Genomic DNA, 26,835 nt, shown 5'->3' on the forward strand with positions numbered 1-26,835 from the left:
CTTGCCATTGATCAGGTGGTAGTGGTGGGGATGGAGGGTATGTATGTAGGTGCACGCATGCTCATGCTAATGGCTCTGGAAAACACAACAGACTTTTAACAGAATAAAACATAGCAGCTCTGTATGACATTTGTCTAATCTAGACATAGACCTTAGGCCTTTGAGTCATAGTTAGCTCATTTGCATATATGTCCTCACTGTCCCTTTCACCAGGGAGTAGAATGTAAGTGTAGAAAGTCCCTGGCCTGTAGGAAGGCAACCTAGCCTCCTCAGAGCCTGTCCAGTCCCCACCCTCGTCACAGTTGCAGGCCGGAAGCTCCTGCACTTGGGGAATGGCAAGTGCTTACTCAAGTGCTTCACTGTGGCCGGCACGGGACACCTCCTTCCCTCAGCCTCCATCCTAGTTTGAGGTTTCGATGTTTACTGCAAGACGGAAGAAAGCCATTGGCTGTACAGCCTTGTGTTTATAAAAAGCTTGCTAACTGGAAGTTTCAGTGGGAATTTACCACTGAATATGACGTGCCCAACCCTAACTTACATTCTGGAGTGGGGAAGACAAAATATTCTCAAGTTGCATCACCACCCTGAAAATAAGTAAGTAGTAGCTTTAAAAAGGAGATTCTGAGAGAAGGCTAGGTGGAGTCTTCATGGACTGGGCACCTGAGGCCTGGAAAGGGAAGGCAAGTACTCTGGGGGATAGGGGAGCTGGTTGTACAAGGACAGGAAAGAGTGCTGGTTTTGAGGTGTTTGGGGAGCCAAGGGAAACATGATCTGAGCTTATGTGACTTCCTGCGCTGCTGCTGAAGACAGAGAGCCTGGGAAGACTATGGGAGTCTGCCCAGGCCCGGGGATGCGCTGTGAATGACTCTGGAATACAACAGGCATGTTCATCACCTTGAACACAGACAATGACTCTCCTAGAGGACACTTGTTAGAATATGTGACAGTGTAGTCTGAAACAGGTTTGCTCTGTAGCCTGGGCAGGGCCTAAATTTACCATATAGGCCAGGCTGCCATTGAACTAGTTAGTGACAGACCTGCCTCAGCACTGTGAATTCTGGGATTACAAGCAACAGCTCCCACACCCAGCCTAACAGTGCCTTTTAAAGAGCTGAAGTTATTAAATAACGATAAAAAGAACCCCTTTCTTTCTTTGTTTCATTTTTTAAAAACTTTCTCATCCTGAGTACTGTGTTTCTACCCCATGTTCACAGTGATAGTCTTGTTTTAAGAGCCTATATATGTAGCTCACACCACCCTTGCTGACCTTCCTGAGTAGCAGGAGATAGAAGCCAAGACTTGAGTTTCAGTTCTGCCTTTGCTCTTGGCACATCGTGACTTCCTCATCTCCCAGGAATCATTCCCAGCTCCAAACAACATAGTCTCATTTTGAATTCTCCACAGCTCGCGCTTTGTTGTTGTTAGGCATGTATTTTAATTTATGTGTGTGTATGTCTGTGTATAGGTGTGTGCCTGTGAGTGCAGTTACCCATAGAGGGCACAAGAGGGCACCAGATCACCAGGAGCCGGAGTTAGGGCAGTTGTGAGCCACCTGCAAGCTCTCACAGTTCATTGTTCACACTGGCGTGTGATGGACTTGCCAGTAGGCACCAGGGTGTGCTCACGGTGACAGTGAGCTCAGCTGTACCTTTCCTTGGTCACGCCACGGCCACAGAGACGTACTGACCAGGGAACTTTGTCCTCCAGGCTCACCGCAGTGGGTCTCCCACAGCAGGCTGGCACATCTTCCACACCCCAGGCCCAACCCCCCCATGTGAGTAACTCTGTGTCATCCCAGTCAGTGTTCCAGCTGCTGCCAGTTCGGAAAGTCGCAGTCTCTTCTGAAGAGAGCCTGCAGCACTTACTGTGTCTCAGTCCTGATCTTCAAGGTGAAACACACAGCAGCCTTTGACAGTGTCTGAGCAGCCACTGTCCCAGGAGTCCCCTGACTCCCATCCTTCCCAGCACCAACTGCTGTGTCCATAGTTTGGTTCAGTTCTGACCTACCTTCCTGCATTAACTGGAGACCCCACAGGTAAGAGAGGCCCTCTCACTAGGTGCTCCTACTTCACAGATCCTGCAGATCCTGGCATCACCCTGCCACCCACACTTGGCTTGGTTTTAGGTTGGAGGCTTCTTTCTGGAACTCTCCTCAGACTAATGACTCAACTCGGAAAGCACAGTACTCGTTATAAAAGCACTCAGGATCAGCCAAGTAGAGGACAGGATCCTGTCAAGGTCATGAGGATAAGACAAAGGAGCATTTGTCCCCATGGGGGTGGAGTGCACCACACTCCTGTGCTTCAGTATGAGTGCTGAAGGCCAGAAGGGAGTTGACATTTCTTCCAGGAAGAGAGAAGGCTGGGCAGTGAACAGACTTAAGGTGGCGCATTCCTGTCCTCTAGCCCTTTGGGAGCTGGAGGCAAGATAATCACGAGTTCAAGATCATTCTCAGCTCCATAGCTTGGGCTACACAAGCCTATTTCAAAAATAAGAGTGGTTTGGAAGGGGGAGGAAATGAATACATGAACTGTAAGTTTAACTGCAAATGGCCTGTGTAGCCTCTGGTCTCTTGTTTTGGGTGTGGTGAGTCTGGGCTCCAGGGTTATGATGCTCGGTTAAAACTCTTCTCTGAGGAATTATATTTAACACTGAGCACTTGGAGAAGAAGAGATGAATCTGGGAATTGCAGAATTTACTTTGTCCCTGTACCCTGCTTTATCAAGTTATTGCTGTAGCTTAGAAGCAAGAGACCATTTCCTGTGGATGGTTCCTTAGAGGGCTTTTGACTTGTTTGTCTATTTGGAATCCTGTGTTTGGGTTCTCACCCGGTTGTCAATTTGTTAGAACTCTGTCTCCTGGGCAGGTAGTGAATTAGGACTTCATGTCTCAGGTGTTGGATGTTGGTTGTCTTTTGAACTCTGCTTTGAGAGCCCCTTTGGTTTGTAGCATCCAGAGTTGTCATGGTAGGTGTCTAACAGATGGCATATTTAAATATGAAGTGCTCACAAGTCAGTAGCTGTGAGATGCCTTCCCCACTTTAGACCATAATTGACAATTGCTGTGAGCAGCTTATGAAGCTGTGAGGTCAGTGCTGTGTGTGTGAGGTCACAGGAAGGAGCAGTGGCCTGCACAGAAACAGGACCACTGCCCAGGCCAAATGCTGACATGGAGGGAGGGGAATGCATCCCTGGCTCCCCTCCTCCCCCGCAGCAGTCTCCAGACAGGAGGGTTGGCTGAAACCTACAGGAAGGCAGAGAGTGTGCAGGGACAGATGATGCCATGCATGGGGTAGTCTCCCAGGGGCACAGAATCATGGCAAAGGTGGAATGGGCCCAGATGGTCAGTTAGAAACTTAAGAGTTTCACCCTGTGACTCATATTTGGCCAGGGTAGCAGCTGGGGTGGGGGTATGGGGGATTATTTTAAATATTCGCAGAGGTAAGCTACAGGTTATGTTTGGAGCAATACCAATGATTCCAGGAAAATGCTTGGTAGATGTTTGCTTTTGAAGGACTACGGGCCTGACTGAGAAGGGCAGGCCAGGATTATGGGCCCATTCAATGGTTTGGGAGAGTTCATCTTTTGTTGCTTCTCAGAGTTCTGGTGGTGACTGGTTCCAGACTTTTTTCCAAAGGGGTCCCCATGAACTCCTCCAGCAAGGAACAGCCTTTTCCCAGAGCACAGAGTCAGAATGAAACTTGTTCCTGGAGCTCACAGCTGGGTAACACTGACCAAGGACACAATTGTCCCATTGTCATTTCCAATTGTTTTTTTGTCCCTGTTGGTAGAAGAGGGGAGCTAAAGATTGCCGTAGTCTCATGTCTTGCTAAGACCCAAAGAACTGAAGTCTAAACTCATAAATGAGTTTGCAGTAAAACTGAATTTCAATCTGAGGTCACTTCTCCTAGCCCCTAACCCATGACTCACTTGGCAAGGGACACAAGGAAGGCTCATGAGCCAGTCATACAAAGTGGAGCAGAAGTGAAGGGAGGAGCTTAAAATAGCATTCTTGGGAATGACACGGGCCCAAACAACAGCTATTCAAATGTGTGAAGCATGCACGGGACCCACCCTCTGGAGACTTCCCAGACCCTAGAAGTGGGATGAGTTAGTCCTGGGAGCTTAGCACAGCTAGAGTAAACTCTCTAGCCATGACCCAGAGTCCAGCTGGAGGGCAGGGATCAGGACTTTGTGTTTTGCTTTAGTGGCTCAGAACTCAGCTCTACTCCCTGATGAACAGCACACAGATGACCAAGATGAAAAGTTTGATTGGAGGGGGGGGGGTCATGGCAGATTTAGGAAAAGCCCCTAAAGAAGGAGGTGTGGATTCCATGATCACTTTCACTTTATGAAGAATTCTGCCAAGGTGATATCTAAGTTGGTAAAGTGTTTGCTGTACTAACATGAGGACCTGAATTTGATAACAAAACCCATGTAAAAAAAGCTGGGCATGTGTATACTGGGGAGGGGGAGACAGGTGGATACCTGGGCCTCCCTGGCCATCCAGCCAAGCCTAATGGATGAGTTCCTGGCCAAGTAAGAGAGCTGTCTCAGAAAAGAATGCAAAGCAAAGCAAAACAACAAAATGAAACACAAATAAGGTGGACAGCACTTGAGGAGCAACACCAAAGGTTGACTTGTGATTTTGAACACATATACACCTGTGTACACACACACACACACACACACACACACACACACACACACAGAGAGAGAGAGATGCATTCCATCAAAGTGTTACAGTTCTGGGCATCTCTGATATCAGCTCTGTTTGATTTGGATGGAGATTTGAAATTGCTAGTGATCAAAAGCCTGGTTAGGCATGCTGTAACCCAAGGGAAAATTGAACCGACAGCGTGAAGGTGAGTGACTTTTCTTCAAATCCAGGAGTCTAAGCTCTAATCATTTTTAGTTCATTAGTATTCTGACGTGGAAAGGGAGGTTATCTTCTTAGCACCTGAACTAATGTTTCAATATTTGAGAACTTCACTTTTGTCACAGGGAGTCGAGGGGCTCTCTGCCATTACTTGGGTTGGTGCTGTGGGATTTCTAGGCAGCTAGGGGAGGTGAGATAGTTGTTTTGGTGAGTGTGTCCCCCATCAGAAGCTTCTTGCTGGTGAGAGGGATCCAGTAGCAGGTACGGTCAAGGTGTTGAGTCTATGCAAGCGCCCTGTGAGAGTCATCCTTAAGCGCTACCAAGACTGATCACTCCAGTTGGCCAAGCCTGGAGATAAACCACACATGTTCCCTCCTTCCCTCTGACCACATGTATGCTTAAAAATCCATCTTCTCATAAGCCTAAGTCGTTCCTGTTCCTCAACCATACTCTACATGTCTCCTGCCCCAAAGCTTTTAGGGACAGCGTTGGACCTCCTGTTCTCAAATCATCAGTGTTCCTCATGGTGTCTGGCTGGTCCTACCGTTTATCTTTCCTGTAACTGCCTTGTGCTTCACAGAGATCTGTTTACTTCTGAAGGGCACAGCTTGCATTTTATGTCCATGTGGCTCCTAGAGTCATGCATACACTCCCATCTAGTTCGATAAATATTAAAGGAAAATGGTCCCTTTTAGACTTCACTTGGCAGGACTCAAAGGAATTGTTTTATGCACAAAGTTCAAAAATAAGAAGCCAAACCCCAGCAACATCATTTTCTTTTGCATTCTTCATTTTGATGATGTCTCTAAGGTATGGTTTCCTAGATTCTTTATGTCCCTAATATAGTCCAAATTACCTTATATTTCTGTTTTATCTAATAGGGAGGTGGTGACATGTAAGAGTATGGGGCCCCCGGTCACCTCGAGTCATAAACCAAAAACCATTGGAATAGTGCAAAAACAGGTCATAGCAGAACATTTTATTAAAGACTTAAAAAAAAACACCTTGTACTAGGAAATTATGTCCCATAAAGTTAATTCACACTGGAAGGAATCGCCAGGAGTTCTGGAAACCTTGACTGTAATTCAGGCAACTGGGACAAGGGTGATTTGGGCTGTTCTGGATGGAGCCACGATGCATCATTCTGACCCGGATACTTGGAGGTCACTAGGCAGACCCCACTGAGATACTTTCAAACCCTAGGGAAGGAGAAAAGGGGGAAAGGAGACCTGAATGGTCCCAGTTCTGTCTGATACATTTATGCCCATAAACTCTACAGCTCATTCCCATGTAGGGACATTCAACAATAAGCTGTCGAATCTGCACCCTGAAACCAAATTAGCCTGTCCTCATCTCCACAGGATACAGTGATAATTGTTGAGGATGTTTCTCCCTCTTGATACATGTTTTCTCTTGAAATAAATGGGGTGGGGTGGGGGGAGTGGGAGAGCTGGCCCAGTGGTTAAGAGCACTTACTGATCTTAATGGGGTGATGGAGAGATGGCCCCATGGTTAAGAGCACTTACCGATCTTAATGGCAGGGTAAAGAACTGGCCCAGTGGTTAAGAGCACTTACTGATCTTGCAGAGGATATCAGTTTGATTTTCAGTACTCATTGGGCTGCTTCTAATCACTAGTGATTTCAGTGCCAGGAGATCTGACGCTCTTTTTGGCTTATGCAGGCACCTGCATGCCCATGGTGCATATAAACTCACACAGGCATACACATGTGTGCATGAGAAATCTTGAAAAGAAAATGGCGCCTGACCCTACATTTGTTTTCTTCTGAGTCATTGGTTACCTCAGTTACTTCATGGCAGTTGATCACTCACACTTAGCTCCTAGGATCCCGGCCTTTATTACCATAGCCAAATCCTGCCCCCAGTCTTCTCTATTTGTAAAGACCAACACTGGGAGAAACATACCTGCACAGGCTATGCCCTTCATCCCCTCCTTCAGAGATCTGTCTCCATGTACAGAAATAGGCTAGTAGTCTAAAAACATCATCACATGGAGGAACAGACTCAGTGAGTGTGTGGGCATGGTGCCCAGCACAGCACATGGTATGTGCATATCTCTGGAGATGATATATATTCACACACACACACACACACACACACAGAGAGAGAGAGAGAGAGAGAGAGAGAGAGAGAGAGAGAGAGAGAGAGAGAGAGACTCTCAATGTGTGGTTATGTACATTTACACATACACACACACACACACACACACACACACACACACACACACACTCTTACATGGTAAACCAAACAGGAGAATACTTAAGATAATGCTCACATGCTCAACCATTTCCTTCATGCAACTGCAGCTGTCTCTGTAAAATTCTCTGAAATGGTTCTGTTTTTATAGATCCTACTCTCTAGGAGGTTGTTTCAGTGACCATATCATTAGTTTGGATTAAAGCCTCCTCCTACTTGAACACTGCAAGGCAACTAGATGAAGGATGCCCATTTAATGAGACCAATATATGTATCCCTGGCAGCTGTATCTCTGGTCTCCACACCTTTTAGACCACACCATAGCCTGCCAAGTACACTTAAATTTAATGAAAATTTTTAGAAGTTAGAGATTTAATCTAGAAAATAAGGATATATATATATGTATATACATATGCATATATATATATCTGCTAAATGATCATCTGATCATGACTACCCACATCATAGTGATCTGAAGATTATGGTCTACATGGGATTCTGTTTAGAAGGGGCAGAAGGGGTCTTACTTAATCAGCTCTGTAGAAAGTTCTCTTAAGACTCAAGTCAGAAGGACAAGAAAGATTGGAACTGAGGTAGCTATGTCGGCTTTTCAAGAAGTCAACCGAGCTTAAGCTGTGCAGTCTCCTATTTGCTCTTCCAAAGCTCTCCTAGGCACCCTAATAACTTCCTATTTCCCATCTTGTGCTCTTTTCTCTACAACTTGCTGAGCTTCAGTCCTCATAAATCTTGGTCCTTCCTTGGGAGGGTCCCATAAAAATCCTTCTTTGATTTCCAAGAGATCTGTTTTGATCAGTGTGTTTCAAGCTTCAGATCTAGAGACCCTACCTGTGTATTTCCCAGAATACTTTGTCTACTGCCTCCTCTCTCCCATCCGACCTCACTTAATTCACATAGCCCACTCATCTTCCTTTATAACACACCAACCTTTTCCTACCTCTAGGACACATCCCCTCTGTTCACCATGGTGAACTCTGTCTTCTGGTTTTATTGATGTGAAGCCTGATGAACTCTTAGTTAGGGTTTTATTGACCAAAGCAACTTGGGAAGGAAAGGATATGTTCTTATTTATTTTTAAAGATTTTCTGCTTTTATATTTGAGATTATTTTGTTTTTTAAAGATGTATTCTTTCTTGTATTTATTTGTGTGTGTGTGTGTGTGTGTGTGTGTGTGTGTGTGTGTGCATGTATGTGTGAATGTATGTACAGGTGTGAAGATGCCCAGAAGCTTAGGAAGCTGTCAGATTTCTTGGAGTTGGAATTATAAGTAGTTGTGAGCCACCTGATATGGGTGCTGGGAACCCAGATTATCTAGAACATCCCCAAGTACAATTAACCACTGAGCCGTCTCCCCAGCTACACAGGAAAGGATTTATTTGCCTTATGCTTCCACATAATTCTTCATCTTTGAAAGAAGTCAATGCAGGGACTCAAACCTGCAGGCAGAAGTTATTTCAGAGGTCATGGAGGACTGCTTGTCACTGCCTTGCTCAGTCTGCTTTTTTATAGAACCCAGGCCTAGCACGGCCCACATGGTCTGGGCCCTCCCATGTCAATCACTAATTAAGAAAATGCTCTACAGGCTCATCTACCAGCCTGATTTTATTGAGGAATTTTCTCAGTTGAAACTCTCTCTTAGACTAGCCAGCCCATACATCTTATCCATAATTAGGAGTAGAGAGCAAGGAAATAATGCACTCATGTTTGTGCTTAGTTCAGTTTCCCCATTCTTATACAGTTCAAGATCCTTTTTATAGGGATGGGTGCTACCCACAGTTATTGAGGTCTTCTCACCTCAATTTATATATCAAGACAGACTTCTGTAGACACATCCACAGGCCAATTGGATGTGCAGAATCTGTCATCAAGACTCTCTTCTCAGATGACTCTAGATTGCAATGCATTGGCCATTAAAACTTAACCAATAAAATTCTTATTCATTGAATAAGAAGAATGGAATGTTCTTCACTGGATTCCTGGGAAGACTAAATAGGTAATGTTTTCAAAATACTCAAGCACAGTAGCAGGTGCATGCCAACCATGCACCAATGGTACTTGACATTAATAAATTCAAATGTAAGTTCTCAGAATATTCTACAGTCTACCCTGGGGGTCTTGGCATCAGGACTCATTTCCCTTTTAAAGTTTCCATCCCCAGTCGCTAATATAGAACAAATATTTGTGGCACTGAACAAAATAGATAGCAGGCCTCTACCTATAGTCAAGATGGATGAAGGATTGTGGGAATAAAAGTTACTCACTTAGGAAGAATTCTACTGAGAAATCTACCGAGAACCTTGTACCTAATTCATAACCCAGTGGATTTTAAATTTAGTGTGCACCAGTCACTTGGAGACCTTGCTAGAACAGATGTCTGGGATCGACTATAGAGTTTCTGATTCAGTAGGTTTGGCAGGTGGCTCCTGTAAAGACATCTGGTCATTCCTTCTCCTGGTGCTCATGTTGTTGAGCATGGATGGGACTTATGGCTCACCATTAATGGATAGAATATGGTGAAAGTGGTTGGATGCCACTTCCAAGACTATGGCCAAGGTCATGATTCCAATGTTGTTTTCTTTGAGGAAAGCCAGCTGTCTGTTGTGAGCTACTCAATGGAGAGGCCCCCTCCTCTAAAGTTTGCAAAGGCAGGAGGCCTGCCACCAGCCAAGCCAGTGAGGTTGGTCCTTGAGATGACCAGGAGCACACATGGTGACTGCCTTGTTATAGAAGCTAAACTAGGAGCATCCTGTTAAGCCCCACCCAGGTTCCTATACTTGCATGCTTAGGCCCCAGCTGATGAGCTGTTTGGAAAGGGTTAGGCGGCGGCGTGGGCTTATTGGAGGAGGTGTGTCACTGGAGGTGAGCTTTGGTCTTCAAAAGCTCACATCACGCCCAGTGTTTCTCTTTTTCTCCTGCTGCCTGCAAATCAGGATGTAAAGCTCTTAGCTACTGCTCCAGCACTATGCCTGTCTGCTTCCTGCCATAATGACAATGAACTAAATCTCTGAACTGTAAGCCAGCCCCAATTAAATGTTTTCCTTTATAAGAGCTGCTGTGGGCCTGGGGTCTATTCACAACAATAAGACCTAACTAAGACACTGCCGGTCTGGCGCACCCAAAGAGAGAGCACCTTAGGGATAAAGAGGTGTCACTCAAATGGACTTCTCAGGGGTAGGGCAGCTGAACAGCCATCTACCTGCTCATTCAGCTTTCTGCATCCTCCCCACCAGCTGCACGCGCTGAGTCAGGAGCTCCTTCTGTGGAGCAGTCTCCTCCAGTTCTTACCAGCAAGCCCAGGGACACTTGCTGAGTGTTTGCTGTGTGTGTGGCCCATGTTTGATCTCGGTAAAAATGTTAACTTAAAACATCTTTAAAAATGGATATCTCCTGGAATTCTTTAGGAAACTGAATGGAACGGATACTATTCCCAATTCAGAGACAAGAAAGTAGCATCATTAGAGTTAAAGCAGTTGCTTAATTGTACAAGGAAGCAGAGTGATAAGTGATTTGACTTCATTCCTACTGGTTATTCATAGTCGGTATTGTCTAGTTTTACCCTTTTTCCTGTAGCTATCTTTTGGGAGCAGATAACTTATTAAGCTACATGTTCTGATAGTGTTTTAGGAAGGCAGTCTTTGGATTTTTGGTTTTGAAGGATGTATGGTAGCTGTGTGACTTTTCCTGAAGAAATGCTTTCTGTTCACCACAGATAGCACACTGATGATGGACCAGAAAAAAGATTCCATCAGAGTCTAGCTTTGTGAACCAGTGAGTTTACCGGGGCATGGCTGAGGGGCTGCTTTCAGGGGCATAAGTGACTCAGAGGCAGCTGCGTCAGCAGAAGGCTGTCTTCAGCATGGTGGATGACTCTTGAAAACAGCGTTCCTGGAGTTCCTCACTCAGTGAGCAGGAAGCACTATTGGACAGTCTCTCACAGCAATTGCTTACTGCTTATAGAATCTTGGGGAAGGACCTTGAGAAATGCATAACTCTCTGAGCGTGTGAACATTCCAAGTTTGATGAGTTTCCTCAGCCTTATGAGCCATCCTTCTGCCAGGAGAGGATGTTGCAACTCACAGGCAATTACCACAGAAAAAATGGCTTGGGAGCTTGGAGAATAGTGCCAGAAGGCAGAGCAAAAATGACTTCTTCAGTCTCTCTGGTGCTGTCTGGGCTGTCTTTCTTTACCTCTGTACTCCGTTTTCCCTCTTATTTATCCATAAACTTTCTGCCCCAGCCCTCCAGACCTTCAGCATGCTTTGGCTTTGATTTATTATGCTGTTAACTCTGTTTCCCATTCTGCAATGACTCTTCACTTCAAGAATGTACTTCTAATTGACTAGAGATTTGTCCCTGAGTTCCAATGACCAAGTCAAGGAATATCTGTTTGGCTATCCAGGCCTGTGGATTAGAACCCCTTGGGTCATCCTCTGCTCTTTATCTCACTCCAGCCCTGTATGATCAGGTGGATATATGTCTGGAAACTCACCTGGCAGTGTCACTGTGAAAACCAGAGGTTGGCAAACCTTTCCTATAAAATGGCTAGGTAGTAAGTAACATAGGTTTTGCAAGGATGTTTACTGTTACCATCATTCTGCTCTACTGCCACAGGGTCTAAGCAGGATGGACAGTACTTCAGTGAATGGATGTGGTATGTTCTAATCAAATGTTATTTCCAGAAATAGGACTTGACTAAATTTGACACCTGAAGCCAAGACTGATGACTCTATTACCATATGAAATTTGGCAAACACATTCAAGCCACATTACCCTTCAAGACAGAAGTGGCAATCATTTTCCTCTGTTCATTCATCATAACACTAACCTGGTCAGGGATCAACATTGCTTCCTGACAACTGTTATATAACAGTTGCCAAAATGCAAAGATGAAACATTTGGGGGCTTCCTAGAGACTGTCATCATGTAAGTCCAACCAGTCTATAGCCAGAATGTTATATGTTGTACACACTGGGGAGTCTCATGTTTTTCTTCTCATTTTTAGAGACAGGGTTTCTCTGTTTAACAGCCCTGGCTGTCCTAGAACTAGCCCTGTATATCAGGCTGGCCTTGAACTCACAGAGATCTGCCTACTTCTGCCTCCTGAGTGCCGGGATTAAAGGCATGCACCACCACCCACCCAGTCGCCAAAGTTAATTCTTAAAGAATTTCATAGAATGTATTTTGATCTTATTCACCCTCCTTCCTAGATCTAACCCCTTTCCTACCCACCCAACTTTGTGTTCTCTTTTATTTTTAAACCCACCAGGTTGTCCAACTCTTCCTGGGTCTGGGGCTTTCCCCAGGGCCTGGTCGACTTATCAGAGATCACACCATTAAAAAAAGAAAAGGAATCTTTTTTCCCTACCAGTTATCTGCTGAAGCTCCTTAGCTGTGGTTGGGACTTCATTCTGGAAGTCTGTTTGGTTTGAGCTTGTGAAGGTCTTCTGCACACCTTTGCAACTGCTGTATGTTCACATGAGCAACAGCCCTGCGGTGTTTAGAAAACATTATTTTCTTGTAGCCATTCACTGCCTTTGGCTCTTGCAATCTTTCTGCCTTCTCCTTCTCCTTCTGCCTGCCATGTTCTGCAAGCCTTTGGAGGGAGGGGTTTATAGATATTCCATTTAGAACTGAGCAGGCCACAGGATATCTGATATTTGACCACTGTGAAAGGGTTGTTAGACACCCACCCAGACACAAGAAAGGGGTTCCTACTCACAGGTTGAGAAATGCTGATCTAAATCCCTTAGTCACTTCTTTATACTGTTGCATTGGGGATAACACTTGCTTTCATTAAATATTTATTTTTTGAACATTGTGTTTGTGGGTGGATATGTACACAAAAATTCAGGAGCTGGTGGAGGCCAGAAGGGGGCATCAGATATACTGGATCTGGAGCTACAGGCAGTGGTGATTTGCCCAAGGACATGGGTGCTGGAAGGGAACTCAGGTTCTTTGAAGAGTAGTATGTGCTCTTAACTCCTGAGAATGGTATCAGCCTGGGATTAGTTTTTAACAGGATATTTTGAAATTTCATAAACGTTTAAACCAAAACAAATTCCATAGTGTAGACTTCAACATCCTTGAGGATGTCACAGGCATCCTGTCTTTCTAAACACTCTAGGCATTTCTTAGATTCCTTTGTGTGTTGGTCTGGTAGATGACCCAGTTTCTGCACAGTAGAACCATCCCCACAATGCTAGGTGAAAGGAAGACTCTAACACTGTAGAGTGGAAGTAGTTGTAGAGATGTCATCACCCCCAGCATCTGTCACAAATGCCATCCTGTCCAGCTTCAGCTTTGAAGGTACTGAGAAACAAGGTGATAAAATTTGTTGATAAAGATCACAAAAGTAAGATGATCTTGAAACTAAGGGGCAACTTTCTGACCCCAGTTTCCTGATCCCAGTAGATTAGACATTCAACTTCTGGACTGTGCTCTCAGACATATCTACAAGGCTGGCTCAATGACGTTACTGCTTTCTAAGTCCTTTGATAATGAGTCTTAAAGGATTTTAAATTATAAGTTACTAAAGCAGATTCTATGGCATGCTCTGAACCTAGAGAAACTGGTACTAGACAGTCACTGAAGGTGGGACTCTGGGGCAGCTTCCTGACTTGGTTGAGTCTGAAGTCCTCAGGATCTGATAACTTAAGCAGTAAGGATGTAGCAGTTAGTGGTAGGTAAAAGATGGGTTCCTGGTAGAACATAGCAGGGAGAGACGAAGAGACTCAAGTCCCAAGGTCATCCGGAAGACCATGTCTGTTAGAACCACATGTATAGCAGAGAGAGTGTAGGGGTGTTGTAACACAACATCACAGAAGTGTGCTGGCTACCTACAGTGACTCATGAAAAGTTGACAAATGACTTGGATTTTGAGTTTTTCATTTTGAGACTCAGTCAGAGAATTAATGTTTCTTCTGCCCTTCAATAATCTGTAGCTCTGTTGCTGTGGAGGTGATAGAATCAAAATGAGCCTCACATTCTCTTGTGGTGAGTGCATGTGTGCGTATACACACATGCATGTGCAAATGTGTGTGTGTGTGTGTGTGTGTGTGTGTGTGTGTGTAGGGGTGGTCATCACAGTACAGACTGAGATAATCAGATAGCATGTGAAGGTCAAGCATTTATGGGCTACAGAGGAAACTAAAGTTGGGAATGACACATGTGAGATGATTTAGATGAGCTGGAGGTTGTGCAATTCCCAAATCTATTGTCTCCATTGCACCAGAAGCCAATGTCTCCTATACTTTATCCCCCTTTTTTCTTTCTGTCTATCTTCTTGAGACAGAGTCTCATGCAGCCCAGGTTGGCCATGAAGCTATTATGTGGTTGGGTGTTGACTTGGAACCCCTGATCTTCCTGCTTCACTTCTCAAGTTCCAAGGTTATAGTGTCTACCACCATGGCAAGCTCCCACTGTGAAACTGGTAAGGCAGAGTAGACAACAGAAGGCACATACCTCCACTCTGCAAGGCAGAGTATGATTCTGGAGCCAGCAGATATTAGGCAGCTTCCTAATTCCTTAGCTTCCTTTCCATCTGTCAGAGGCTCCCTCAGTGGGTGATACCTACTGTGAATTGCAGAGAAGTTGAGGCCACTTTCCTGGTGTCTCTGTCAGTCACCTAGCATCATGAAGTCGCTTCTTTGAATAGCTGGAGTGGGTTCTGTCCTTTGAGCTGAGCCCAGAGACAGAGGGCTAATAAATTATTTCATCATTGGCTTTTCATGTTCTAGCTCAAATCACATTATTTAACTATTTTAAGGGCCTTACAGGACCATTTATAGCTCCAGTAGAAATGACCCATAACAATTCTAAGAGGAGGCAGATAGGCTCTGCTTGAATTCCCCTGGAAATAAGTTTCTTAGACAAAACTCATTCCATTTTGAACAAACTCCAAGTAAAGATATTTTTCCATAGTTAACTGGAATCTGTTTGTAATTTGTGTCTATTAATAAAGTTTCCTGTTAGCACATTGCTTTAGTTTCTGGTTAGCTCTAACCTAAAATTCTTCTGCACATTCCTTCTGTAAGTTGGCTCCCAGATTTTTTAACATTGTGTACATCTAAGAGAGAGGAAGTGGGAGGGAGGGGGAGAACACTGGGACAGTGGCTGAGTTGATGAAGCACCAGGCCATGGTAACTTAAGGAAGGAAGAGTTTATTCAGGCATAGGATTCCAGAGGGCTAGAGTACATCATGGGAGGTGGGGTGGGGATGCATGGTAGTAGGCAGGCCTGGTGGCTGGGACAGAAAGACAAGAGCTCACACCCTTACATGTAAGCACCAGGCAGAAACAGTGAACTGGAAGTGGTGTGAAAATTTCAACTCTCAAAGCTCGCCCCCAGTAACCATTTCTTCCAGGAAGACCATACCTTCTAAACCACCTCGAACAGTGCCACTAACTGGGGACTAAGTGCTGAAGTACATGAGTCCATTGGATATATTTCTCATTCATTCCTCATTCAGACTATCCACTGAGGTATGTGATAAAAATGTTTCTTGTTGAATGAGAGTTCCACTGCTGGCAGGAATTTTCCAGCTCACAGGAATGTTCTATTTTTACCACAGTTTATCATTCCTTTATTAGTTCATTTATCCTTAGGTAAATGAATGATGTTAGGGTCATGCACTTGTCAGCATGAATTTAATTATTTTAATATTTATTAATGGATTATTTATTTAATGAATATTTATTTTGATTATTTACTACATGAATATTATTAAATCACATTTCTGTTTTCATTTCTCATATTATCAAAATAGTTGTTTGTCATCTCAATTGTGTACATTTTCTGCTAAGAGAGGAAAATTCCAAGAAGGGAATGATTTTATCTTTTTTTGGAAAGACTTATTTTAATTTAAGTGTTTGCATGCTTGCCTGCATGTGTGTATGTGCACCACGTGTATGCAGTGCCTATAGAGTCCAAAAGAGGGCACCAGATCAGCTGGAACTGGAGATGGCTGTGAGCCTCCATGTGGGTTCTATAAACCTGACATGGATATTCTGGAAAAACAACTAATGCTTTTAACCCTGGATCCATCTCTCTCTCCCCAGGACACATTATTTATTTTACTCCTTGCTGACTCTTTGAAATCTGATCCAGAGCATTAAACAAAGTAGACTCTTAATCCATCTCTGTTCCCACCCCTCCATATATATTTAATGAATATGAATGGATGTTTACAGATTCAGTGACAGAAAGAGAAGGTGAAGGAACAGTAGGGAGACAGTTAACTTTCGCTTGCTGCATACCTGAAACCTTAGTCACTGAAACCTTAGTCCCTGAAAACATTATGTTTTCATACACAAGTTTGTTTTTCAGCTGCTTCCTGCTTATAGTTTGTGCTGAGTCAAATATGTGGGCTCTTCTGGGTCAATATCCAATCCCGGCTCATGTGAGCCTTCAGCAGGATTTATTTTCTTGCAATACAACCTGAGGGACACAACTTCTTAGCCTGTTTGTGGCAGAAGGCAGCTTCCAGTGACTCTAGGCAACTCCTGGCCACTTGGTCCTCCCATCAGCAAGTCACATGTGATGGTTTGCTTCTTCAGGGCATAGAGGACCCTTCTCTCTTACCTGTTACAACTTTTGTGTATGTATATGTGTGTTTGTGCATGTGCACATGTGTGTGGAGGCCCGAGGTTGATGTTAGGTCTTTCTAGACCTTGTATTTTTAAAAGCAGGGTCAGTCACTGAACTGATTTGGTTAGATTGCCTGGTCAGAAAGTTTCGGGGATTCCCCATCTCCTCTTCAGTGTGCGTGTGTCAATGCTTAACTTTTATGTGGGTGCTGGGAAATCTGAATTCAGGTCTTCAAGCTTGCATGGCAAAACCTTTACCCTCTGAGCCCTCTCTTCAGCCCTGTATCATATAACTTATCAGTCTCTTCATCCCTCTATATTGGTAATATTGTGCTGCTTAGAAGCTTGTCACAGGTTTACACTTGAGGGAAGAGGATTATACACAGGTATGATTTATGGGGTGGGTAACTTTGGAGCATATCTGCCATGGGGGCCCAAGAATAAATTGAAACAGTTAAGGAGAGAGAGAAAGGTTTGGCACTTGTTTTTCAGGTGCTTTCTACTTCTGTGTCTTATAGACTCTCCCTTCCACTCCACAGGCAAGACATTTCACTGCCCACAGACTTGGCCTGGGAGGACCTGGGCTGGATGCATACCAGAAGCTCCTGGGGCTGGAGTCTGTGACCTGGTGCATGAGCCACAGCATTTGCAGTCTCTCTCTAGACTCCAATTTCTCTCCAGTGAAGAGGAAATTCAAGGGGGATTGAGGCTGGCTGTGGGTCCCTGGCTAATGGCTAATTAAGGAGTAAGAGTCTTTCTTAACAAGACGAATCGAATTCTAAGTTGGAGAGATGTCTGTGAGTGATGGCATAGCAGTTACCTGGCGCTGGGCTTCAGAGGGGTTCATTTAGTTAGCCTGAACTGCTCAGAGGGGTTATGGCGATTCCGCAAGAAGGCTTTACTACATACAGGGAGGTGTCTTCTTATTGCTTAGCTTTCTTCCAAGTAGTTGAAGAACCCAGATTTTAGTTCTTGCCCTAGTCAAACAGAAAGAGGCTTGCATGCAAAGCCTGTGGGTATATAACTAAGACGGCAGCTCATATACATTTGAACATCATAAGATGAAAGAATAGATCACTGTATTTGCATTGAAGGAAACTGCCAAAGACCTAAGGCCTCATCAACTGCCAGAGTGATGGAAATTAAGCAAGAACAGGACATGGACTGTAAGACACATCATCATTCCAGGGATATTAACAGGAACCAGAAAATATGCTCAGTATGATTGGCTTCCTGTGGCAGCCACATTGGAATTGGTGCTGTGTCAAGAAGCCCTGAGTCTAAGCAGAGCTGGGGCTGAGACATCTCAGGAAGTGACACCGATTACTGCACTGTTGCTAGGAAAATGAAATGTTTGTAGAGTCAGAAATGTCCTTAGAGATTGTCTAACCTGACATCTCTTTGAGACAAGAAACCACATCCCTTTCTTTGATGCATTGTTTTCCGGTTTCTGCCCCAATATTTTGAGTGTGGCACTGTGCTGCATTTTCTAGTTTTCTTTATCAGAGAGCGAGGGCCAATTAAAGGTGAATTCCTGCTTGTCTAGTTTCATTTCCACGGCTGTGACAAATATCAAAAGCAACTATGGAGAATAAAGGACTTATTTGGCTTACAATTCTGGGCTGTAGTCTGTCGTTGAGGGGAAGTCAAGGTAGAAACTCAAGGTAGAAACTTGAAGCAGACATGCTTGCTATTCCATGCAAGGAACCACCAAGGAACTCCCTCACAGCCAAAGAGATGCAGCAGGAACAGTGGAGGATGCTGCTGGCTGGCTGGAAGGGAGGATTATGCCCAGCTAGCTCTCTTACATATTCGGAACCTCTTACTTAGGGAATGTTGTCACCTTCAGCAGGCTGTGCCCTCCTCCATCAACTGACAATCAAGACAATCCACTCCCCCAGACAAGCCCATGGGCCAGTGTCATCTAGGCAATTCTTTAATTGAAATTGTCTTCCGAGATAATTCTAGGTTGAGTTAAGTTATCTGATAAAGTTAACCAGGACACCTATTTGCCTAGACTTGACAGGGTGTGAGAAAACTTTGATGATTAACAGGGTAGGTGTGGAGCTGGAGAGATGGATCAGAGGTTAAGAGCTCTGGCTATTCTTGTAGAGGATTGGGGTTAGAGTCCAGCCTGGTACTCACACAACCATTTATAACTCCAGTTCTAGGGGATCCAGTGCCTTTTTCTTGCCTTCATGGGCTCTAGGCATAAAAATGGTGCAAAGATATATATGCAGGCCAATACTTATACATATAAAATAAGGTGGTTGTTACTGGTGGAATGAGAAAGTCAGAGTCCTATAGGGGGAATCCATTCCAAGGGGAGGGCATTGAGGTGCACCATGTGCCAGTAATAGGGTCTCTGTTTATCCTCCCTGCCTGTCATTCAAGGAGCATGCCTATAATTTGCTGAGGTCCAAATCAATGAGGGGTACAAGTTCCCCGAGTCTATTCCTCAGAGCTCACTTCTAACTGAGAGCTGGCGAAGCATCTGGAGCTTCCCTGAGATGAAGGAGCAGCAAGGATACTCCTCCAGGGAATTAGGACCAGGTGCTTGGGTATTTTCCTTATGATGGAACTTTACAGGTATTTTGTTACACCTCGTATGGAAACCTTACTCAACCCCAGCTCTATCATCAGTATTGCTGAGTGTCTACATTGGTCTGCGCTGGTGTGTCTTGCCTTGTCTTGTTAAGGTTTCAATGAACAGATCTCAGAACTATTGGCTGTTGTCAACCATTAATGTTGGGAGATCACACTCCTTTCTTACCAGCATCATTCGATTCATATGTCCTGCCCTCTGTAGAGGTCGATATCTGCAAATGATTTGTTACTATTGGTTGCAGCTGCACAGAGGAAGCCCTCGCCTGCCCTAGTGTTTTGTTCCCTCGGTTCTATATTGCAGGTTCACCTTTTATTGCCAATCGTTTTTACTAGGAATTGTCTATGGTGGGATCATCGTCACTCACAAAGGAGTTGTGGATTATCTGGATCGTCTTTGTCAATGCCCTTTTCCCGGCCGGAACCATCTGCTCTACTCACACTGGTTTATATTCAGTCATTTTGCCCTGATCTGAACCTCCAGGTCTGCTGGCTCCATTTCAGATGGGTTTTGGATCTCAACCAGGAGAAATTCAATATTCAAACTCTTAAGAGAGCTATTCATAGGTGTCTGTGCTTAAATACAATTTCAGGAAAGTATTAAGTAGATTTTTTTTCCCAAGGTCAGTGCCAATGAGTTGTTGATGGTCATAGGGGAAGCTAAATGAGAAGGAACCTATTTTCTCTTGAGTTTGAAAGGTGTATTTTTTAATCCTAAGTGAATTTAGAGATATAAATAGAACAATATCTAGATTCATTGCAGCGGTCAATGTTATGTTTTCTAACTTACATTCTTCCAGGCCAACTTTTGTGTATTCATTATTGTACCTTTTACTCCTTTCACCTTTTCTCTCACAAAGCATTTTTATTGATTCTCTGGGAGTTTCACATCATGCACCCATCACAATCCCTTTCCAGTCCTTCCATGTCTGTCCCCATTGTGACCTCCCCCCAAAGAAGTAAAAGATAAAAGTAAGAAAAAAAAAAGAAAAAGAACATAGTAAAAAGAACAAACAAATGAATGAACAATCAAAAACCCCAAGTCCACTTTGTGTTAACAATGGAACATGGTCAAATTCTTAATGGCCTGCCCCTTATAAACAGAACTGAGGCCTTCCCCTCCCACACCTCCACCAGAAGCCATTAGTTGTGGAGAGTTACTTTTCAGCATCTCTGTCACACTTTTAAAGAGTTCTCTTTGGTGGCTTCTTGTTTATGTTGTTCCTGTTTTTTTTGGAGGGGGGAGGTTGATTGGGAGTAGTAGTTGACACAGAAGCCCTCTGTGTCTCTCCCTTTCAACTGTGCATCTGTAGTCACTGATTTTACTGCAAAAATGGCCTCTTTGCTCTTCATAGTCAGCAGGAGCATGTATCATGGGCTTCCACATGGTTTCTGGTGACAGCACAGACCATGGACATTCCACGGCCTTCGATAGTAACATAGGCCATGGACATCAACACAGACTCTGGCTGCAGTACGACTACAGACTCAGACAAGGCCTTCAGAGGCTGTCTAGACCAAGGACGTCACCATGGTCTTATGTGGTAGTGCAGGTCACTCAGATCAGTATGGTCCCTGGTGGCAGTATGACCCATGGACATCACCATGGCTACAGGCAAGCAGCACAAATCACAGATACCTGCCTGACCTTTGGTGCTAACTTGGACCATGGTCATCAGCTACTCTTTTCATTTTTAATGGTTTTTACATCATTACTTCTTAATATTTAAACATTTCACTTAATTCAAAAATTTACATTACGTTTGTTTGTATTACAACATATATAAGGGGCCCAGAGGATAACTTCTGGGAGTTGATTTCTCCACTGTCATGTGGGTTCTGGGCATTGAACTCAGAATGTCAGGCTTAGCAGCAAGCACCTTTACCCAACAAACCATCTTGCTTACCTGATGGGGAAGTCCTACTGTATATGCAGGACCCACAGGAAAGTGACTGCTAAACTCAAATAGTCCTTTAGGGTTCCTGCTTCATGGAGGAGTCTACGAGACTTTCTACAGGACACAGAAAAATGACTGACAGACTGCTGATGCAGATGGACAGTTTGAAATTTCCTGCTTTGCTGAGAAGTCTTCCAGACACACTATGGCCTATGGGCTGAAGATGGATGTCCCAACATTACAGAGGAACTTCAGGTGACTGTTTAGGTAGCAAGATGTCTCTGTCAATCCTAGTGTTTATATATTATCCTTCTGTGGTCTTTGATAGAGTTGAAGGCAGATAGTTATAATTATAGTTTTCCTTAGTTATGATAAAAGATAAGCTACATATAGAACTTTGGACCCACAAGGATGGGATGGATGATATTTTCTTTAAATCTTGCTGAATGTTGATAAACAAAATAATGTAACTGTGTTCTTACTTGATATCTGTTCTGTTATATATAACTTGACTATGTTAAAGTTAAGACCTTTCTTTTTGTTTAGACAGAAAAGAGGAAATGATGGGGAAATCCTGTGTATATGTCAATAAAGCACTGTTGGCCAATAGGGAAGCAAGATAGGTGGGACTAGGAATCCAGGAGGACTCTGGGTAGGAGAAACACAGGGAGTCACGATGTAGCCGCAATACGGATTAGAAGTTCAGAACCTTTCTCCAGTAAGAGAAATACTTAGCTTAACAATTATGGGGTAAATACTTAAGTCAGAGATAGCCAGTAAGAAACAAGCAAATGGCCAACAGCTTCATAATTAATACAGTGTCCTGTGTGATATTTGGGGACTACACGTGGAGAAAAACCAAAGAGGCTGGAAAGGAAAAGGCTTCACTCTACACTGACCGTAGCATTTCAGCTTAATTAATTAATTAACTAATTAATTAATTAATTAATTTGTTTTTTTGAGACAGGGTTTCTCTGTGTATCCTCCCTGACCGTCCTGGAACTCACTCTGTAGACTAGGCTTGCCTGGAACTAATGGAGATCCACCTTAGTGGGATTAAAGGCATGTACCACCACTGCTGGGCTCTACTTTATTTCTTTTGCATTGTTTCACCTTCTGTTTCTTGAGCCTATTTACATATTTTTTAAAAAATTTAATCCCTCTTTAAGTAAAGGAACACTCAGAAAGACAAACAATATTATACAAGAAAATGAAAACACATAGGGGCTGGAGAGATTTCTGGGTGGCTAAGAGCACTTGATGGTCTTGCAGAGGACATGGGTTTGTTTTCCAGAACTCACACAATGTCTAACAACCATCTGTAACTCCAGTTCCAGGGATTTATAATGCCCTCTTCTGGCCTTTGTGGAATACAAGCATACATGGAGGCAAAACATTCATGCACATAAAAATAAATTTAAAAAATCATAAACCATAATTCTTTAAATCTTTCAATTTTAGCTTCTTATGATAATAATTTCATATATTAGATGATATGCATAATAATATCACAAATACCTGGAACTTAAGTAGAGGACCAACATGACTAAAACCCCTGTTTACTCTTCCTAAATGTATTCCCTTTGCCCACTCTCTTAACTAGTTGCTGAATTCATGGTTTACTATGCCTCTGAATCTCTTCTTGTTTTAATTGCAGGTTTCTTTGAATAATGTATGTACAAATATGCATTATTTAAAAAATAAAATTTAAATATTCCACATAATTCAAAATTACTATGGTGCTATCTCTCTGTGTGGGTTATTCTATAACTTATTTATTTGGCTCACATATATGTAACACATCATTTTCCTGTGCAGATGTATTCATGTACATTTGAACCAAATAAAATTGCAGGGCACTTCATATAGGAAGAAACCATTCCAGTATTGATAGGGCAAACCACTAGGAGAGGAACTCTTAGCAGTTGATGGCTGCTGAGGGAAGGACAGTCACCATCCTTTGGGGACATGGCCATGGTACATTGACCATGCTTCAGTGGATTGCCCCATGCCCATAATAACACTATTAAGAAAAAGAAGACATGAAGTTGGGAGGGAGACAGGGTAGTGGCACTAGGGGAGTTGGAGAAAGGTAGTGGTAGATGTATATGATCATAGAACAGTGTATAAATCTATGAAAATTTCAAAGAACAAATAAAAATATTTTTAAAACATATGACGTATTTCATTTTAACATTACTCCAAAATATGTCAATTCATTATAATGGGCATTTGCTATTTTTAATATTTTTGACTTTTTACACATTATTACAGAAAATGTAATTAAGATGCTATGCATATTTCTTTACAAGAACATAGGTAAGTTTCTCTAAGGATTGGGGAATGAATTGTGTCCTTTCAAAATCTTTATATGGAAACACAAACTCTCAGTACCTCAGAATGTGAGTAGAGACATGTCTTATAAAGGGATGATTGTTAAAATGTGTGCTTGGGATGGGCCCCAATCCAATGAGTCGTGTTTTTAGAAGAGGAGGGTAGGACACACTGAGAAACCTCAGCAACGACAGTACACAGAGTACTATTGGCTTGCATGTCATGCCCAGTGGGGTCACCATGTGAACAGGTACCAGGAAGTTGGTCATCTGTGAGATGGAGGCTTGAGGAAACAATCTGGGGACATCTTGGCCTTGTACTTCTGGCTTCCAGAAAGAGAAAATCAATTTCTGTTTTTAAACCATCCCGTGGGTGGTATTTGGCTATGCCCTCAGTAAATTCTTACTTTGTGGAGAACTTGTTGGATGAGGGATATTTGCAAGCTTCTGCTTCCTACACTCTTTAAAAAATGGTTGAAATAAATTAAATTTCACTCTCCAAGTGTCTTCTGGCTTTGCAGTCTCATCACCACAGGAAGGTCTGACATGGCATTGCATCATGACTTTAATTTCCACTCTCTTCTTAGTGCAGTTCAATTATTTTTCTGGTGCATGCCTTTAATCCCAGCACTTGGGAGGCAGAGGCAGGTGGATCTCTGAATTCGAGGCCAGCCTGGTCTAAGAGTTCCAGGACAGCCTCCAAAACAGTACAGAGAAACCCTGTCTCAGAAAAAAAAGTTTTTTATGAGGCAGGGTTTCACTCTGTGACCCAGGCTGGTCTTGAACTTGAAGGAATCCTCTTGTTTCAGCCTCCCAAGTGCTGGGATTATAGATTTGAGGCAACATACCCAATTAGAACTGAAGAGTTTTAGAAATGTTTACTAGTCGTTTGGCTTTACATTTCATTGTATGCAACTTTTATGAACATGCTTCTTTCTATTTAATTTTCAAAAATTGTCAGGAACAGCATTCTGCTAATGTCATTAGTTTAGAGTTTTTATTTTGTTGCTTCAAAATTTTTACATACTGGTGATTTTGTTGTCTTTTTAGTTATTAGTTTAGTTATTATTAATTCTATTCTTTAATAGCTTGAATTCTCTTGCATTTAAATATTGCTACATGGATTTTGAGACTGAAGACATGAACATTTTAAGGGTATATATTTTTTATTTTAGAAACACTCTTATTTACACATCCATCCCCCCATTCCCTTGCCCTTTCATCCTCCTATGCTTCCCAGAACCCCCAACCCAAAACCCACCCACTCCCTAGGGATGGTGAGGCCCTCCATGGGGGATTATCAAAGTCCATCACATCATTTGGGGGAAGGCCCAGGTTCTCCTTTCGTATCTGGGCTGCAATAGTATCCCTCCATTGGGAATGGGCTCCCAAAGTCCACTTGTGGCCTAGGATAAACCCTGGCTCCACTGTTAGAGGTCCCATAGACTGCCTTGGCCTCCTATCTTGCACCCACATCCAGAGGGCTTGGTTTGGTCCAATGCTGGTTCCCCCGCTTTATGACTAGGGTCTGTGTCCTCTCAGGTCAACTGTTTCTCCAGCACGTGAAGACGTGAATTTTATGCTTTGCTTTTCTTTTTATTTATTTTCCTTTTCTGTATTGAAGAATGATTTTTGTGAAACTTCTTATCTTTTAATGCAGAATTTGTTCAGGTTATGTTTATCAACCATAAAGGTATTTGTATACAATTTGTTCATCTTAGATTTTGTTTTTGTTTTCTTGAAAAATTACATTTTATTTATTTATTTGTGCATGTCTACATATGTGTAGTGTGGTATCACACACATTGAGGTCAGAGGATGACTTGTGGGAGTGAATTCTCTTCTCCTGACATGTCCTAGAGAGCAAATTTAAGTCATCAGGCTTGGTGTATGCACCTTACCTTCTGAGCCAAAACTATTTAAATGTTATCAAATGCCTTTCAAACACAGGTACACACACACAGGTACACACACACACACACACACACACACACACACACACACACACACACACACACCCCTTAATCCAATACAGAATCCTTTGCTCACTTTATGACAACGTATAAACAACTTATTTTTTGATAAAATTTGAAAAATGACTAATGATGTTGAACGTTCACACACTCACGATCTTTTCTAAGGTAAAATAAGAATATAGGGGAAGAGGGGAAATGGGACAGCAGTAATTCTTTTCTAAGCTTGTATACAGCGAAATAAAACTTCCCATACCAAGAGAAGGTGCAGAGAGGGCAAACAGGAAGCCGAGGCTTAAGTTGTCCCCGCGTTGCTGTGTAGGTCTGGAGGTGCGTCTCACTGCTCAGGTGTGGCTTATCTTTCAGTGGCTGATTCCTCATTTTACTCTCAGTTCACATCCTGTTCACTTGAACAGCGCAGTTAGAAACTGCCACGATCACAGGCTGTAGAGGTGCCATTAGCACAGAAGCAACACACATGTCTGCTCATCCCAGAACGGGACCCAACTGCAGACCAAAATAACAGTTGTACCAGAGTCAGCTTGGGGAACCGATGAGTTTTTCTTGGGGTTGGTTACAGGTGTGGTGATGACTCAGAGGCAGCTGCAGTGCCCAGAGCCCACCACCCCAGGTGGCCTCTCATAAGCTGCATCCTGCAGTCAGCCTGACAGGACAAGAAATCTCGAGCTTGGCTGGTCAGATTTTTCTTCCCCAGCAGCTGGTGCATGCTGCCATTTTGGGAAGGGCCTTGAGGATCAGTTTTCTCAGACAGGAGAAGTTTGTTTGCTTCCTGAATCTCGTGAAGCTTCCTTCTCCTTCCTGGAGGGAATCTCAGTCCAGAGGAAGCTGATGGTGGCTGAGAGGGGTCAGATTGCCTGGGTTTGGATTTCAGCATCATTACCTGCTAAGTACCTGTTGCTTGGCAACCTACTTAGCCTCTGTGTATTTCCTCTGAAGCCGAAGAACCCTACAGTAGCCACTTCATATAGGATTATTAAGAGGATTAAGCAAGATAATCCATTTGAAGAATTTATCTCACTGCCTTGCTCAATAAATGTTTGCCAACAGTGCTTTTTGTTGTAGTATTAGAGGGAAGCCAAAGGGGGGAGAAATCCTCCCTCTTTTTCTCTTCACTGAACCTAAGGATCAATTACGGTAAAAAGGCAGAGCAGTTAGGACATTTGGTGCAAAGAGACTGAGGACCTAGTGTTATGAGAACAGACAAAAAGATAGTTTTTAATATTATAAAACTCACATGGCTTTGTTTTACAAAATTTAATATAATTCTATTAAACATAACACAATTTCCAATGATCTGAACACACGCTAAG

General features: G+C 43.2%; 1 long non-coding RNA gene across 1 annotated transcript; it reads right to left on the reverse strand.

Annotated features, from left to right (window-relative positions):
* Positions 1-5,827: 5,827 nt before the first annotated feature.
* LOC121136689 lies at positions 5,828-26,357 on the reverse strand. Its single transcript, XR_005873743.1, has 2 exons — positions 25,761-26,357; positions 5,828-6,077 (listed from the first exon to the last, which is right to left on the reverse strand). It is a non-coding gene; the product is annotated as an uncharacterized LOC121136689 (long non-coding RNA).
* Between the last annotated feature and the right edge of the window lie 478 nt (positions 26,358-26,835).

The sequence above is a fragment of the Mesocricetus auratus genome, unplaced genomic scaffold, assembly GCF_017639785.1.
Source record: "Mesocricetus auratus isolate SY011 unplaced genomic scaffold, BCM_Maur_2.0 Super-Scaffold_100676, whole genome shotgun sequence".
Lineage (NCBI taxonomy): Eukaryota > Metazoa > Chordata > Mammalia > Rodentia > Cricetidae > Mesocricetus > Mesocricetus auratus.